The 15,306-nt window shown below is 39.0% G+C and overlaps 1 protein-coding gene across 2 annotated transcripts in view; it reads left to right on the top strand.

Annotated features, from left to right (window-relative positions):
- The first annotated feature begins 15,287 nt into the window (after nt 1-15,287).
- Nucleotides 15,288-15,306, top strand: part of LOC147606714 (uncharacterized) — a 1,315-nt gene continuing 1,296 nt past the window's right edge. The window contains exon 1 of one of the 2 annotated variants that reach the window (XM_086791716.1): nt 15,288-15,306. This exon is cut by the window's right edge and continues 216 nt beyond it. The gene's annotated coding sequence lies outside the window, so the exon portion shown is untranslated. The other variant, XM_086791717.1, reaches the window with a different exon arrangement.

Below are 15,306 nucleotides of genomic sequence, written 5' to 3'. Positions count from 1 at the left end.
TTGATTGGGCACAAGATGGAGGGTTATCCAAGGTATTTCTTCAGTTTTGTAAATGGAAATTTTGTAGCCCTTTTGTGAGTGCGTACATGCCAAAATTGTGATTTATAAAATGGAAGATTACATTGAGCCATACCTACTTGACTTACCTACCTCATGAATGACTTAGTAGATGAAGGAAGACATTTAAGAACAATAAAAAAGGAGTAGAGGAACATGATGTCCTACCTGGTGATGGTTGTGGACCTGAATGTGTGAGGAGTAGGCAGCATGGCCACAAGTGCAAGCGAGGGAAGATGAAAGCTAGAAAAACTCAAAAATGGAAAAGATAACAAAAAAGAAGAAGAACAAACCTATTTATAGCCAATGAGATCAGAGCGGCTGGGAGTTTAGTCCTGGCACCATCTCATTGGCCTTGGAATGTAGGCCGTGAACTCTTCAACCGTTATTAATGTGATCATGTCAGCAATGGCCGTGATCATGTCAACCGTTATTGACGTGATCATGTCAACAATGGCCATGATCACAGCCGTGAACCATGGTGCAAATCATCTCAAGTGAGAAGCATTGAAATAATCTAATTCAAGCATAAACACAATCACAAAACATCTTGAGGACTCAATATAGTTCATTTTTGGCTCATTTTCTATGGCATGCTTCTACAAACTTCAAAATCACAATCGTGATAAGACTGTGAGTTATTGGCATGTTAGGGTCCAAAGTGGATCATGAGTCAATTATGGCTTCCAAGATGAATTTGCAATCTAGATAACTTGATCCCTAGGCAAAAATGCATAGCCCAAGGTCTATCATTCAAACTTTGAACGCAACATCCTTAATTCGTTCGATCTTCACATCATGGTTCCCTATCAAAATGAGGTAGCCCACACAAAGGTCTATGATCATGTACATGTCCTACACTCACAAAATACGTGTGGATCCACTCGTACCAAGCTCGAGAGGCATGTTTTGTTCTATATCAATGCTTTTGAAGTCTTCATACCAAATCAAGCATCAAAAAATCCTTGGGGTTGTTCACAATGCACTTCCTCCTTGAGATGTCCATTCAAAAGGTAAACGTCACATCCATCTACATTATTGGCCACTTCTTATGAGCAACCAAAGCTAGCATCCTCAAAATTGTGAGACCCCTGCCCCCTTCATGATGCCCCCTCCTCCTCTGAGGGCGCTCACAGCAGAAGCAGAAGCAGCGTTAGTCTCTCATGTAGGGCAGGGATCCACACTCGGGGCCTCATCCTCATGGATATCCGGACAAGAGACTAGCCCGGTGGTTTGTCCCCGGAAAAACTTCCCTTGCCCGAAAGGCACAGGCGATTTTGCCGAGAAAATCATTTAATGGGAGAATTGATCTAACGAGTCAAAGTCTTAACTAACCAAACTGATCTCACCGAACTAGAAAGTCATATGGTCAGATCAAGGAAGAGACTTGCACTTGGTCCATTGAATCACTACTTTTTTCCTCCTTTAGCGAGGTACAACTGCTGATTCTCTCCCACAGAACAAGGGTCTTCTTAGGACTTATTCTAACTAACGTAACTTAATCGTATAACTATTTGTATCGCAGAAATCCCCCGATCCAGCCTACGGCACATGGGTTAGCCAACCGCCCAATTACTACATTGGTGGGATTCCTTTATAAACATTTGGTTTTGTTTTGCTCACGTATACCAAGGAAAAGAGTTCCCAGGCCCCCTAGCAGATGTTTCAAGCAAAATTCAAGGTAATCATACCACTTACACACCCAATATGAAATTGCCATTTTAACAGATTTGGCTATCTTTAAAACAATCTTTCAATGAAATCATAGTTTTACTGATTATAATCCTCCAAAATATTGAGTCCATTATTTTACAAAATATATCATCCGGACTCTCTGTTAAAGACTAGCCGGTCAACCAATGAGATCCAATATCAAAATTCCATTCACAAAAGTCATTCTTTTCGGTTCATTCGTATCTTCCTCGACGTACGCATGGGTGTCCTAGCAACCGCGAGCCCATGCATCACCTGGTCAGAACCTTCTAGGATCCTACTTAGGTGTCCTAGCACTTCACTCAGGGAGACCGCTTCGTCGGTCCTCGCCCATCGTATCGGAAGCACACCATTTTAACCATACCGAGGCTGGTCAAGACCTTAGCAGGCTTTGCCGCGAGTGACATCCCTCGACGACGACTCCCTGCCAGCTGTTGCAACGAGTCTCTTCTTAGTTAAACACATACCAAATGCTTCCTCTAGCATTCTGGCGTAAAACAGTTCTTTAAAAGAAAACAAAGGTTCTATGCAGGTAGAATTCCCGATTCAAGATTGGTCCCACAAAACTTTTTTTCCTAAATCCATATTTTCTTAATGAGAGTCATTGATCTCTCATCAGGGTAATCTACCCATCATTTGACTGAATTTCCAACAACTAGATTCTTGGTGATTTCGGTTAAGGGAAAACTATGCTAATTTAATAGTAGTCTATTCTTTGTGTCAAGAATTGGAATTGGTCACGAGGTTTTTGTTTGATTCAGATTCGAGAGATGGGCAAGTAGTTTACTGGCCGCCCCTCTCACAGTCGTGGTCTAACCAAAATTATTCAGTTTACTTCTAACTTTGATTCCTAAGGATTTTATTCAGATAAAAATCTACTGAACTTCTAAGCGTAAGGAAAATTCCAACTTTATGAATTTCATTCCTTCCCAACCATAATAGATTAAGAAATGGTTCTATATGAGAATATCGGGTTTTTATAAAAATACTCTTCTTCCATTAATCTAATTTTGGGTAAATATCAATTTGGTGATTTATCCCCCTAAAATATCTAAGAATATTCTTTCTACCAATTTAATTATCAACCCTAACTCTCTAGGTAGAATTATGGTGAAAATTCCTCTTTTATCATCAAAATTAATTTACACCTTTCTCTACTTAAAATACCAATAAAAATTTCTCTTTTAATTTAATATAAATATCCATTTTTTTGAATATGCTTAAAATTTCTCTTTTTGCATTTAAATTATTGAGTTCCGAATGTCATGGGAATTTCTCTTTTATCATTTAAAAATTCTTATACATAAAATAAATTTATGTAAATTTTTTCTTTTTTTTAATTAAATAAAAATATCCATTATTTTGAATATGCCAAAAACTCCTCTTTTACCATTTAATTACTTGGATCTCAATTATCATGGAAATTCCTCTTTTTGCATAAAAATAAATTTACCAAAAATTTTTCTTTTCTTTTAATTAAATATTTATGCATAAATACTAAAAATTTATTTCCCATGAATTTGAGAAAAATCATTCTTTTTGCATAGGATGTCCAATCCTAGAATATGGTAGGAAGTCCTCTTTTAGCATTATGCATAAAAATACGATATGTATTATTTTTAAAAAATTTTGCCATAGCTTCACTGCTATTACTCATAATTTTTATTTTTTCTTAAAAGAATAAAACATTATAATGAAAATATGATAGAAGATCTATTTTTAAAGCTTAAATCTAAAATATGAATTTTAATCATAATTTTAACCATAAACTTAATTATGATTATCCCTCTACATTAAGCTAATTCCATTATTCCTCTTTTTCCAATTTGATATGATTATCTCTTTCTTATTTAGAATCAATTAAAGTAGTTTTTAACTAGTTATAAATAATCTAAAAGAATTAACCATTATTTTGTTAACGCAAATTCATAAAAATATAATTTTCTTAATCTCTAGCTTAACAAGCCTAGAGTTTGGTTTTGGAATAAGAAATTCTCAAAGAGAAGCATTCTTTTGCTGAAGAATTAGTCATAGAAATGACCATTCTTTTTGGAGAGAGAGATATACATAAGAAAGCATTCTAAATAAGCATAAAGATTAACTTTTTCTTGATTACACATTGAGATTCTTAGGAAAAGCTTGATTTGAATTTAAAACAACCATTTAGAAAACTTTTCAAGCTTGAGAGGGGTTGAGAAGAGGTCATTTGAGAAAATTAATGAAAAACCATAAAATTCATTCTTACCTCAAGGATTAGCTTGCTTCTTTTTCTAGAAGTGAAACCCCCAACCAATCAATTGGTTTAGCAAGTGGAGAAGAGAGCTCCAAGAGTTGTTGAAGAGAGAGAGAAGCTCCAATCAACCCAAAAGTAGAGAAAATTTAAGGGATAACAGAAAATATGATTATTTTAATGTAATACTGGCATGGTATAGCTCACAGATGATAATACAAAAGAATGAGGGTCTATTTATAGGTGAGGGAGGCCACTAACTAAGTCCAACTAGGTTCTAGAATTTTCCAGCTTCAGTTTGATTGAATTTGGGCAAGATTTGGACCAGTTTAGCTCCCCTTTTGAGATCGAGTTTGATCTAGGAGAGATAAAAATATCACAATTTTTTTGAATTAAAAACCCTTCCACACATGTGAATGAGGCTCCTACCTCAAAGGTCCCCCCTCCCTTACCAAGGTGTCAAAAGTTTATCGTTTCTCCAAAATATCTCATTTTTTTTAGTAATATCTCTTAATTTTTAACTAATAAACCTTGTACTCAGTCAACTCTTCATCTTATGTGAGCAATTACTCATTTTTTAGGTATTTTCTTTTATTCTATGGATTTATCTCATCCTAACACATGGATTAATCCTATTGGCCCATAGGAACCTTAATTGGACCATAATCTAATTTTTTTTGAAAATCTAGACCCTTAGGCTAAGGTCCCTTATATCATTTTTAATTGATTCCTAATGCACATTGGAGAATTTATTTTGAACTTATGTTTCAGGAAAATATATTTTAGATATTAGGAGAATTTTAATATCTAAAAATATCTCAATATTGAATTATCTCTCTCTAGAATTTTCTTCTCTCTAGGTAAAAACAAGGAAAAATAATATTTTCTTGTATTGTGAAATAGGGAATGATTACAGGGGATTGAGGTAAAAGCTTAATCGTCATTATTCAGGCTGAGGAAGAATCTTACATCCTCTCCCACACTTGAAAAACGCGAGATATCCTCATCTCGCAAAGTAGGGATAATCTTTTGCCAACTCTTCTTCTTTCTTCCATGTGGCGTCTTCTAGAGGGAAGAACTTCCACTTGACTAAAAACTCTCTGAGGACTCTGTTCCTAAGAACCTTCTCCCGAACGTCAAGGATTTCTTCAAGTTGGAGTACGATTTGACCTTGAGTCGGAGAAATCAATTGTTCATCATCAAGCACGTGACTCGGGCTGTGGGTACATATTTCTTAAGCAAACTGACATGGAATACATTATGTACCTTGAGATGGGGAGGGAGAAGAAGTTTATAAGCTAGATTGCCTACTTTCTTTATAACAGCATACGGTCCACAGTATCTAGGAGAGAGCTTCTTGTACTTTCCTAAATATAAGGAACTTCTTTTTCTGTTGTACTCGAATGAAGACTATATTTGATTCTTCAAACTCTCTCTCTGATCTCTTTTTATCGTTATACTGCTTTTGCCTATCTTGGTGGGCTACCTTAATATCTTTATGGATTAATTGCATTTGCTGGTCCATGTCATCAAGCATTTGTCTAGAAATCTCGACTCTGATCAATGGGTCAGACCAAGTCAAGCAATCTTGTCCATATAGAGCTTTGAAAGGGCTCATCCCAATGCTTCGTTGATAAGAAGCACTAAGAAAATTCAACCAGGTGTGCAAATGGCTTAACCACTTCTTGTCTAGAAATCTCGACTCTGATCAATGGGTCAGACCAAGTCAAGCAATCTTGTCCATATAGAGCTTTGAAAGGGCTCATCCCAATGCTTCGTTGATAAGAAGCACTAAGCAAATTCAACCAGGTGTGCAAATGGCTTAACCACTTCTTGGGTTCCCTGCCACAGCATGACCGAAGGATATCTTCTTATTACCTAATTCACTCTTTCAGTCTGACCATTTGTTTTGGGGTGATAGGCTGTACTGAGATCCAAGAAAGTTCCTACTGCTTTGAAGAATGCAGCCCATAATTTCGATGTGAACTTGGGATCTCTGTCACTTACTATCTTGCTAGGTAAGCCATGCAATCTGAAGATCTCTTTAAGGAAAACTCTGGCAACATCCACTGCAATATATGTTTCACTAGAATCAGATGCAGTCTGTCAACTACCACAAAAAATGGAATTGTAACCTGATTGTATTGAAGATCTCTTTAAGGAAAACTCTGGCAACATCCACTGCAATATATGTTTCACTAGAATCATATGTTTCACTAGAATCAGATGCAACTTTGGTTAGTCTGTCAACTACCACAAAAATGGAATTGTAACCTGATTGTATTGAAGGTAATCCAGTGACAAAGTCCATACTGATACATTCCCCATCGAGAGGGAGTAGAAGCACAGACGAGCCCAAGTACCATCAAGCATTCAAAAGAGGTGGGTGAGAAAAGACATACTAGGCACCCAGGGATACTATCAAGGAGCCTTGTAAGTATGGTTACCAAAGGACAAAAAAGAATCAAGTGTAGGGTTTATTCAAAAAGAAAAGAAGATCATGTGTCAAGGTAGCACACCGAGATCAATCTCGAGGAAGAAAACAATTAACCCAAATAAACAAGAGAGTGCAACACCTACAGTATCAGCGTCACCCACTAGGGAGATCAAGCGGGACCAGGTTCTAGACAAAAGTAAAACAAAAGTGACCCACATGCACAAGAAGAACAACGGGTTCACGAAGATTCCATATATGTTCTCCACCATTGGATGGAGGGGAGACTAAGGAGTTCTCATTTTGAAATAAGGCATCTCCAACAACAAATACCAACAAGCTCTGAGATTCCAACTTGGTTACCCTGGAAATAATAAGGAAAGGGGAAGGTGACAAAATATGATTACCTAGATACCAAGGAAACAACTTCAATTTTCAATGGGTATAGGGTAGAGAGTTAAGCGTTTTATGTCGGGAAATGTTTAAACCATTTCATGCCATGAAATAGGTTTATATGTTTAACGAGCTCAATATCTATTCCTCTGCATGCATATTTTTTTGGACTTGGACTGAATAAGCGTATAGGACCATCTAGGGTATCACCAATTGCATGAATAAGGGAAAGCGCGTCAGCCCGAAACCTCAACTTAGCAGCATTTCATGCCGTGAAACACTGTGAACCATTTCATAGGTTTTTCATGCCGTGAAACAGCCACCACGGTCCAACAAATCAAATTTCTCCGCGTGGAATCTGCAATTAAGATGGTTGCCATGCCACCAATTGGGCCATAAAAGTAAAAATCTTTCCCTTTTCTTGCACTTCGCTTCTATCAACCTTCGAATTTTACATCTAATCTCTGAACTTGATCATGTTCATCATGTGCACATCATCAGCCCCCAACACTTCACCATTTCCATTCCTCAAGTAGGGGCTCATATGCTCTGACATGTTAATAATTCATTTATTCTCATCATGCTTACAACCATTCTTGATCATTCATCAATTGTCCTCATGCTTGCAATCACATCCACTTCTGCAATATTGATTCTACTTATCTTTTTCATCTTAGAATCAAAATCTTGCACTTGATTGCTTGAGATCACAATCACATATGTGGAAGAGATATCAAGTCATAAAATAGCAGTCTGCTATTTCACGGTGTGAGATCCATACTGTGCTATTTCATGATCAATACCATTTCACGCCATGAAATGGGTTACCCCTTTCACGTCGCATGAAAAAACACACATCTCATGTCTAAGAAAGGACTCTAATCTGCTGTTAGCCCTTGCTTTTGTTCATCATCATCTTCAAACATCTATGTTCTAATTCAAAGATAAAGCCAACGCAACTCACCATTTCACACTGTGAACTACTAACTCTTCTATTTCATGTCCATACTACGCCTCACCATTTCATGCCGTGAAATGCTAACTCTGTTATTTCACATCCACACTACACTTTTATTTCTACTCACCATAATAACCACCTTTCCATCATGCATAACAACTTAGAGGATCACTTGCATAATCTTCCATTTAAATTTCACATCTTCAAACAAACCTGCCATTTCATGCCGTGAACCAGGTTGCATTTCACGTCTTAAAATGCCCTGACAAGGCCGTGAAATACCTAGCATAATGTGAAATTCTAACTTTTTGGATTATCAGTTTCAATTTTTTGACCTCCCCATGGCATAACTAACCACTACACATGTGTCTCGAGCGATCTTGAACTCCTACCAGCAGAAGCCGACACTTGTTTTAGATGGCTTCCAAATCCACCAACGGAGACTCCGACCCTGATTATGAAGAGACCCATGTTGCCACTCAAGCAAGTGCCACTGGATCTTTTGCGGCAAAGAAGAAGAAGAAGACAAAGCCAAATCCTATGCTGGAGTCACCAGAAGGCAAGAAGAGGAGGCATCGAGGAATCAAACTGACTTATCTCGGCCCCTATGCCAAAGACCTAGATGGGACAGTGATCCAGCAGGACGCCTAGACAGAGAAAAGGAACCTCCTTTTCCGATATCACAAACCAAAATGCCTCAAGATTGTGGAGGATACAGATGTGCAGTACAAGTTGGAGAAAGTGGAGTTGGGAAGGATGCTCGAGGTACTCTCGAGAACCTTTAACGACTTATGTGCAGAATACCTCAAGACATGACAAGAATTCAAAGAGAGGAACCATCACCAAGCTCGATGGATCTAAGGAGAAAATCCATATCACGGAACACATAATCAAATAAGCCCTCCATTTTCCACCTCCAGTCGCACACATCTCCACCACATTGATCAGATACTTGTCGTCGAAGATATGCTGAAGAAAATCTCCTACAATTCTAATGGGGAAGATAAGGACAACATAAAGGAAGAATTGGATGAGAGAGCATGTTGTGCAATGTCAATGATTATGAAAATCAAGCCGTTGGATAGGTATAGCCCTTCAGAAGATAGCCCATCTGCATGAGGAGAAAGATGACGATCGGATTTGGTACCTTCACAAAGAGATGGAGTAGTACTTCACATCCCACCAATCCAAGGTCTACAATCCCTATCTCCTCACCAAAATTCTAAGCCATGCTGGTGATATTCTAATACCAAAAGTGTCTCAAGAGAACAAGCTATCCCACAAGCCCAGCAGGAGGTGCTGTCAGATCTAGCACACACATCTACAAGCAGAACTGCAGTTAGGGCAAGCTGTCCTAAAGGACACCAAAGACCAAATGAAGGAAATGTCCAAAGAGGAAAGAAGCAAGAAAAACCCAAACAAATGAGAGGCAACATTACAGAACCCTCGCGAAAGCCAGTAAAACCAGGCAACAGATCAAAAAGGAAGCCGAAGGGTGGAGAAGAAGTTTGTTTGCTCTATACGCCGATGCTTTGTAGACTGTTGTGAGATGACAGCTGATGTTAGGTTGTTTGACAATGCTACGTCCTCCGCATTATGCTATCTTTCTCTCACTTCTGCACTCTTGCTAATTTGGGTTATTTTCTTCTCAACGTCATACACTGTGAAGTTGCTACTGTGTAGAAGGTTTATGCTTTGCTGATAATATGGTTTGCACGTGGCTGTGTGCTACTTGTTCCTTGCTAGTGGTGGCCGCCTTGTGATGTGATAGAGCCCACCTACATCTGCTCTTGTTAGCAATTGTCAAGAGTTTTGCTTTGCACCGGATGTTGCTTGCCTTGTCTCGATTGTAATGGCCTCGTGAGCTGCTCGCTGCTCGCGCCAATTTGAGAGGCTACGTCGTGTAGGTGCTAATATCACCGGTTGTGGTGGCTAATTTTGTGTCCTCTACTTCTTTCCTTGTTTGCACTTGCTATAATTGTGTGATCTCACTCTTCCTTAGCTGGCCGCACTAAACTTGCAGGTTCTCAAACTCTGTCTCGCTCGATGCTCACCCTTCATGTTTTTGTTCTCCTACCAAATGGTCTTGATGCTATTGCTGCCTTTGTTTATTGCAAGCTCTTGCTTTGTAGAAATACACTACATTCCTAATGAAGCCCTAATGGAACATGGAAAGAAAAGAGAAACGATACCCAAAAAAAAAATCTAAATGGTTGCTAATCACCTTCTAAGCCCTAAATAAATGCTAATGATTTGAACGTAAACTAATAGAGCTAGACCTAAGCTCTGATACCATGTTGAAACTATGGATCGAGCTCTCCTAACTACACATCCTAAAATAACAAGACATTTACCTAATCATAAATTAATCTTACACTAATGACAACACCAATGTAAGGTGGATAGAAATGAAAAAAACTCATAATGAGAGTGTGCTAATTAAGATGCACTAAAGTTCAATTAGACACCAAGATGAATTAGCTTGGATACATAAAGAGACTTCAGATAAGTGCAAGTGATATATTTGCAATGCTTGAAATGTCTCCCTTTTATATGAGGAGAGTACGACTTGGCTTTTCTCTTGCATGTGGGATAATTCTCACTTGGTGATGTGCCTACTCACACTCACTCCATACTTTCCTTGTGCTCTTTGGTACCACATTTCTCAACAGTATCATCCCTTGTTTCAACAAAACTTGGCTTTTCACGGTTTTTCATATCCTTGAACCACTTGCCATGACTGGCCATGTGGTTTGAAGTACCTGAATCCACATACCATATATCATCATTGCATGCAGATACATCATTTTTCGGCACAGCATTTAGCACATGTCACATAACAAACAACCTTTCATTGTCCTCATTTACTTAAGCTAGAGAACGTATAATTATTTTGCTGCACTTTTCCACTTCTCATGAAATTTTGCTTCTTATAGCAATTATTTTGCTGCACTTTTTCACTTCTCATGTAATTTTTCTTCTTATAGCAATTTGCTTGCACATGCGTAGATTTGCTACAATAAAAACAGCCTTGTGTATCATTTTGTTCTTTTGCCAATTTCCATGACCTCTTTGACTCCCCCTGCCTCTAAACTAGCCTCTTCCACCTGTATGTTGTTGTTTTCATTCATGGGACTGTTGCTGTTGACCATAATTTTGATTACTTATTTGGCCACCACCTTGGCCACGGCCTTGTCCTCTACCTGCACTTGTGTACAAGGCCTATTGCTCTGAATTGCCTTTGTTTTATGAAGATTGGTCTTCACCCAAACTCTTTTCTTCAATGATCATGATACCACTGTCAAATTCTCATAGGATCACCTCGTATAATGCTCCTGGTAGTACAAGACTCGAAACCTGCAAACAAACCAAACAAACATAAAGGGGGTGCAGGCTTGACTCACCTCCCAACCTTGACAGCTGGGGTAAGTCCACAAGTCTTGGCTGTCCCCACCGAGCCACGAGCTGAGCTAACTAGATGGACGTACCGACCAATCTCTACCTCGTGACATCCCATACCGCCACGAAGCTACCCTCGCAGGCCTCGAGACTGCTGTCGGCCTTGGTTGCATGAAGCACGTGCACGTCTACACTAGATCCAGGCTCCTAAACCATAGAGCTCTCTTAAAGACATAACATTGACACCAAATTTTTACAGTTGGGAATGTTTTCTCGAGTTTGAATAGATGTCTTGAATGCCTTGTATTGTTGCCCAAGACCACATACACATACTTCCACCTTATCATCATTATCAAACAGAAACACCAATAGATGCAAGAGATTCTACAATGCCCTTGATCTTCAAGGCATAATCATTCACGAACATGTTTTTCTTCTCCATAGTATGGAGCTCATTCTTCAACTGAATCTTTTGTGGCTTTGTGTGTTAGTTTCATATAGCTTCACCAAGGTGTCCCATGCCTCCTTGGGTGACTTGGCATTCTATATATGCCCAATCATGGTGTCCTGTATGCTAATAGAAAGCCAATACATGACTTTACTTGATCCTTGATTCCAATCCTTGTATTCTTTTACATCTGCAGCAGTTGGATTAATCTCTGGTATCTCTAATGCCTCCTCATGTTCACCTTCAATGTAGTCCCAATAGCCTTTTCCCATCAGAAAATATGTCAATCTAAACCTCCAAGCATGGAAGTTGTTCTTGTCAAGCTTCTCTGTAACAATCTGGTCAATTCCATCATTTGACATCTTATCTGTAACACAAACTCACAAAAAACAGCACTCTTATTTGTCCTGCAGAAACTGTTGTATTCTCTGCACAGCGGTACTATACTGCACCACCCAAACTGTCATAACTAGTGACCTCAATTTGCATACATACACCAATAGCACCTATAAGACATATTTACAATACACATAGTGTCTGCACAACCAATCGCCCTTCCTGCAGTACCAAAAATAAAGTTCTGCAGAGAATCGAAACTTACCACGGTGCCTGTGAACTGAAAAATGGAGGGGGCCAAACATGCCCAAAATGCTTTTTTGGCTAGAAAAAATACTACCCAAAGAACAATATAGTTGTCGGTGTCTCCCGAAGAGCTCCCGACAAGGGTGTAGTAGTCAACACAAAGGGAGAAGAGTAGGTGAAGCTCTTACCTTCATACCACTTCCTGTGCTTCTGTGCTTGCCGCTCAGCTTCTTAGTATGACCTTGGCTCTGATACCATGAAAAGATGCAGGGAGGAAGAGTCGAGCTTAAGCTCTTGCAAGCACACACACACTCACACAAACCCTAGAAGAGAACACACAAGATGAGAGGCTGAAAATTGTTCTTCTTCTTCTTCACAACAAAGGGGTTCTACCAAAAGATAAGGGAAATACAACATAAGTACTAAAATACTATATACATGCCGTCCATAATGTGAACACACTAAGTGAGTGAGCTGGCAAGATAAGTACTAAAATACTATGTACATGCCGTCCATAATATGAACACGCTAAGTGAGTGAGCTGGCAAGATAAGTATGCCAGTCCATAATGTGAACACACTAAGTGAGTGAGCTGGCAAGGTAAGTATGCCAGTCCAGTTATAGAATCACTGGCGAACATCTATCATGTCAGCATCCTACCAAACACACTAGTTATGCAAGTGGCGAAAACGGTCACCCAGGCATATCATGAGTGTTAGCTCGTGTTGAGCTTGACATGTCAACATACATGCCATTCAAGCGGAGACTCATGCCATACCAATTCAACGAAGAAAAACAGAGGGACTCACATGTGTGCTACAGCTTTCCACAGTTCTCGCCCTCAGTGTTTTTGGATATATCCAGTCAGAAGAATCAGATGCTTACATGGATTTGAGTATGGCAAAGAATCTTGGATCTGTACATAGTGGTAGTAGTTTGATTTTTGAAGTTGATTGTGGAAATCAACCAGTAAAAAGAAAGATTCGATGGACATGATGTAGAACAACTTTGCTTCGACATGAACAGAGGCGTGGAGGAATGAGAAATGATGCTTTCTACTACCATCGCCTCATGTGTCTACCAAGTTACATGTATGTAACATTCGAAGATATGATAGACATCGAGTTTTGGACTTCCCACTCAGCATTCAGAAGAACCCTTAAAAAGCTTCAATCACGCCATAACTTCTATAAGCATGGGTTCGTCGACTAGGTCTTTCGACCTAGGTAAGAGGTTCTGAGGACAAAACCTACGTTAGGTAGGGGGGATGTTAATCCCATTTTAGATTAACAAAGATGCTCCTCCCATTGAGGACATTAACAAGTGTTATGTTACGTAAGTGCTGTACATTTTGAGATACTAGCCAGCCAAGGCTTTAGTTAGTAAGTTTTGGACGCAAGTCTGAATAAAGGCCAATTGTATATAAGGTAATTTCTCATAATGGAAAGACACAATCTCCCTTTGTGCTATGAGAGCTCTTGTCTTGTCTTGTGTATGTGTGAGCAGAGAGAGAGAGAGAGAGAGAGAGAGAGAGAGAGAGAGAGAGAGAGAGAGAGTACTCTAGTGTCTCTTCTATGCTTGGATGTGGGAGAGTGAGAGGATGGCTTACTTGCATTATTGTGGTGTGAGCGAATCCGCGGTGACAGAGTGGAGGTGGAGATTGGAGAATTGGAGCTTCTGGAAGCGAGCTTGGAGAGCCTCAACGGACGTGAGCTCGGAACATGTTAAGTACCCAACGACGATTATTGTTTGCTTCTTGTTCCATTGGTGAATGTGTGGAGTTCTCTTGGGAGGTGCAATAGGCCATAACAATACACACACACACACACACACATATATATAGACATACATATACATATACATATGTATATATAAATATATATATGTGTGTGTGTGTGTGTGTAATATATACACACACACACACACACACACATATATACATATATGTATATATATACATACATACATACATATATACATATATGCAACCCGAAATATATAATTTTAGCTAAGAAATTTACAATTTTAGAGGGGGTTGAAGGTAGAGAGAGAGAGAGAGAGCACCACAATATACATAAGCATATAGATACACACTTATGTATAGACACACACACGCATACATTCCCTATATAATATTTATATAACCTCTCTCTCTCTCTCTCTCTCTCTCTCTCTCACACACACACACACACACACACACACACACACAAATACACATAAATGTATACCCTACTCAAAAGGACGCAGACATATAAACACACGCGAATGTAGATGTATTTGATATAAAGATTGATGTGCGTGCATGTATGTGTGAACGTGGCATGATGTGTCAAAGATGTTTTGTTGCACATGCATGTGTGTGTGGGGAGGGGGGGTGGGTGTGTGTGTGAGGTGGATCATATTTGTGAAATTTAGATATATATATATACATGTGTATTTACATATGTATATAAATACACACACACACTTGCAATCATGCATACACACATATATTCACATGCACAAACACACTTGAGTATATGTGTGTGTATATAAATACACACACACACACACTTGCAATCATGCATACACACATATATTCACATGCACAAACACACTTGAGTATATGTGTGTGCATAGAGAAACATACCCACGCACAGACACATATAGACACACAAGTGCTCGTACATACACACATGAATGCAAGCAAAAACTTTTTGTCGCAACAACGCGCGGGTCACATACTAGTATATATATATGTGTGTGTGTTGGTGTGTGTGAGTGCACTTGCACAATGCATTTCAAATTTCCCTTTTTAATAAGTAGCATGTTTTTTATTTTTAATAGAAAAAGTGCCTACACAACTCATTACCAAAAATATAATAAGTTAATAACTGCCGGTTTATAACGACATCATTCCTCAGCACCTCGTTGACTCGTCAAAGGCTTAAACAGTCTCCACGTGGCACAGCGTAAGGGCTCCATTGGAAGGATAGACATTGGCAACTTCAAGTGAAACACGGGACTCCGCTACGGGCCCCCTCCAGCCATGGCAGCACATGGGCAAATTCATAGACTAAGATCTTGATTGAAAGCGTGTTGCATCTCCTTCG

The sequence above is a fragment of the Cibotium barometz genome, chromosome 57 (assembly GCF_041138505.1).
Source record: "Cibotium barometz isolate CiBa-2024 chromosome 57, ASM4113850v1, whole genome shotgun sequence".
Classification (NCBI taxonomy): Eukaryota; Viridiplantae; Streptophyta; class Polypodiopsida; order Cyatheales; family Cibotiaceae; genus Cibotium; species Cibotium barometz.
This window is presented reverse-complemented; position numbering and strand designations above follow the sequence as displayed.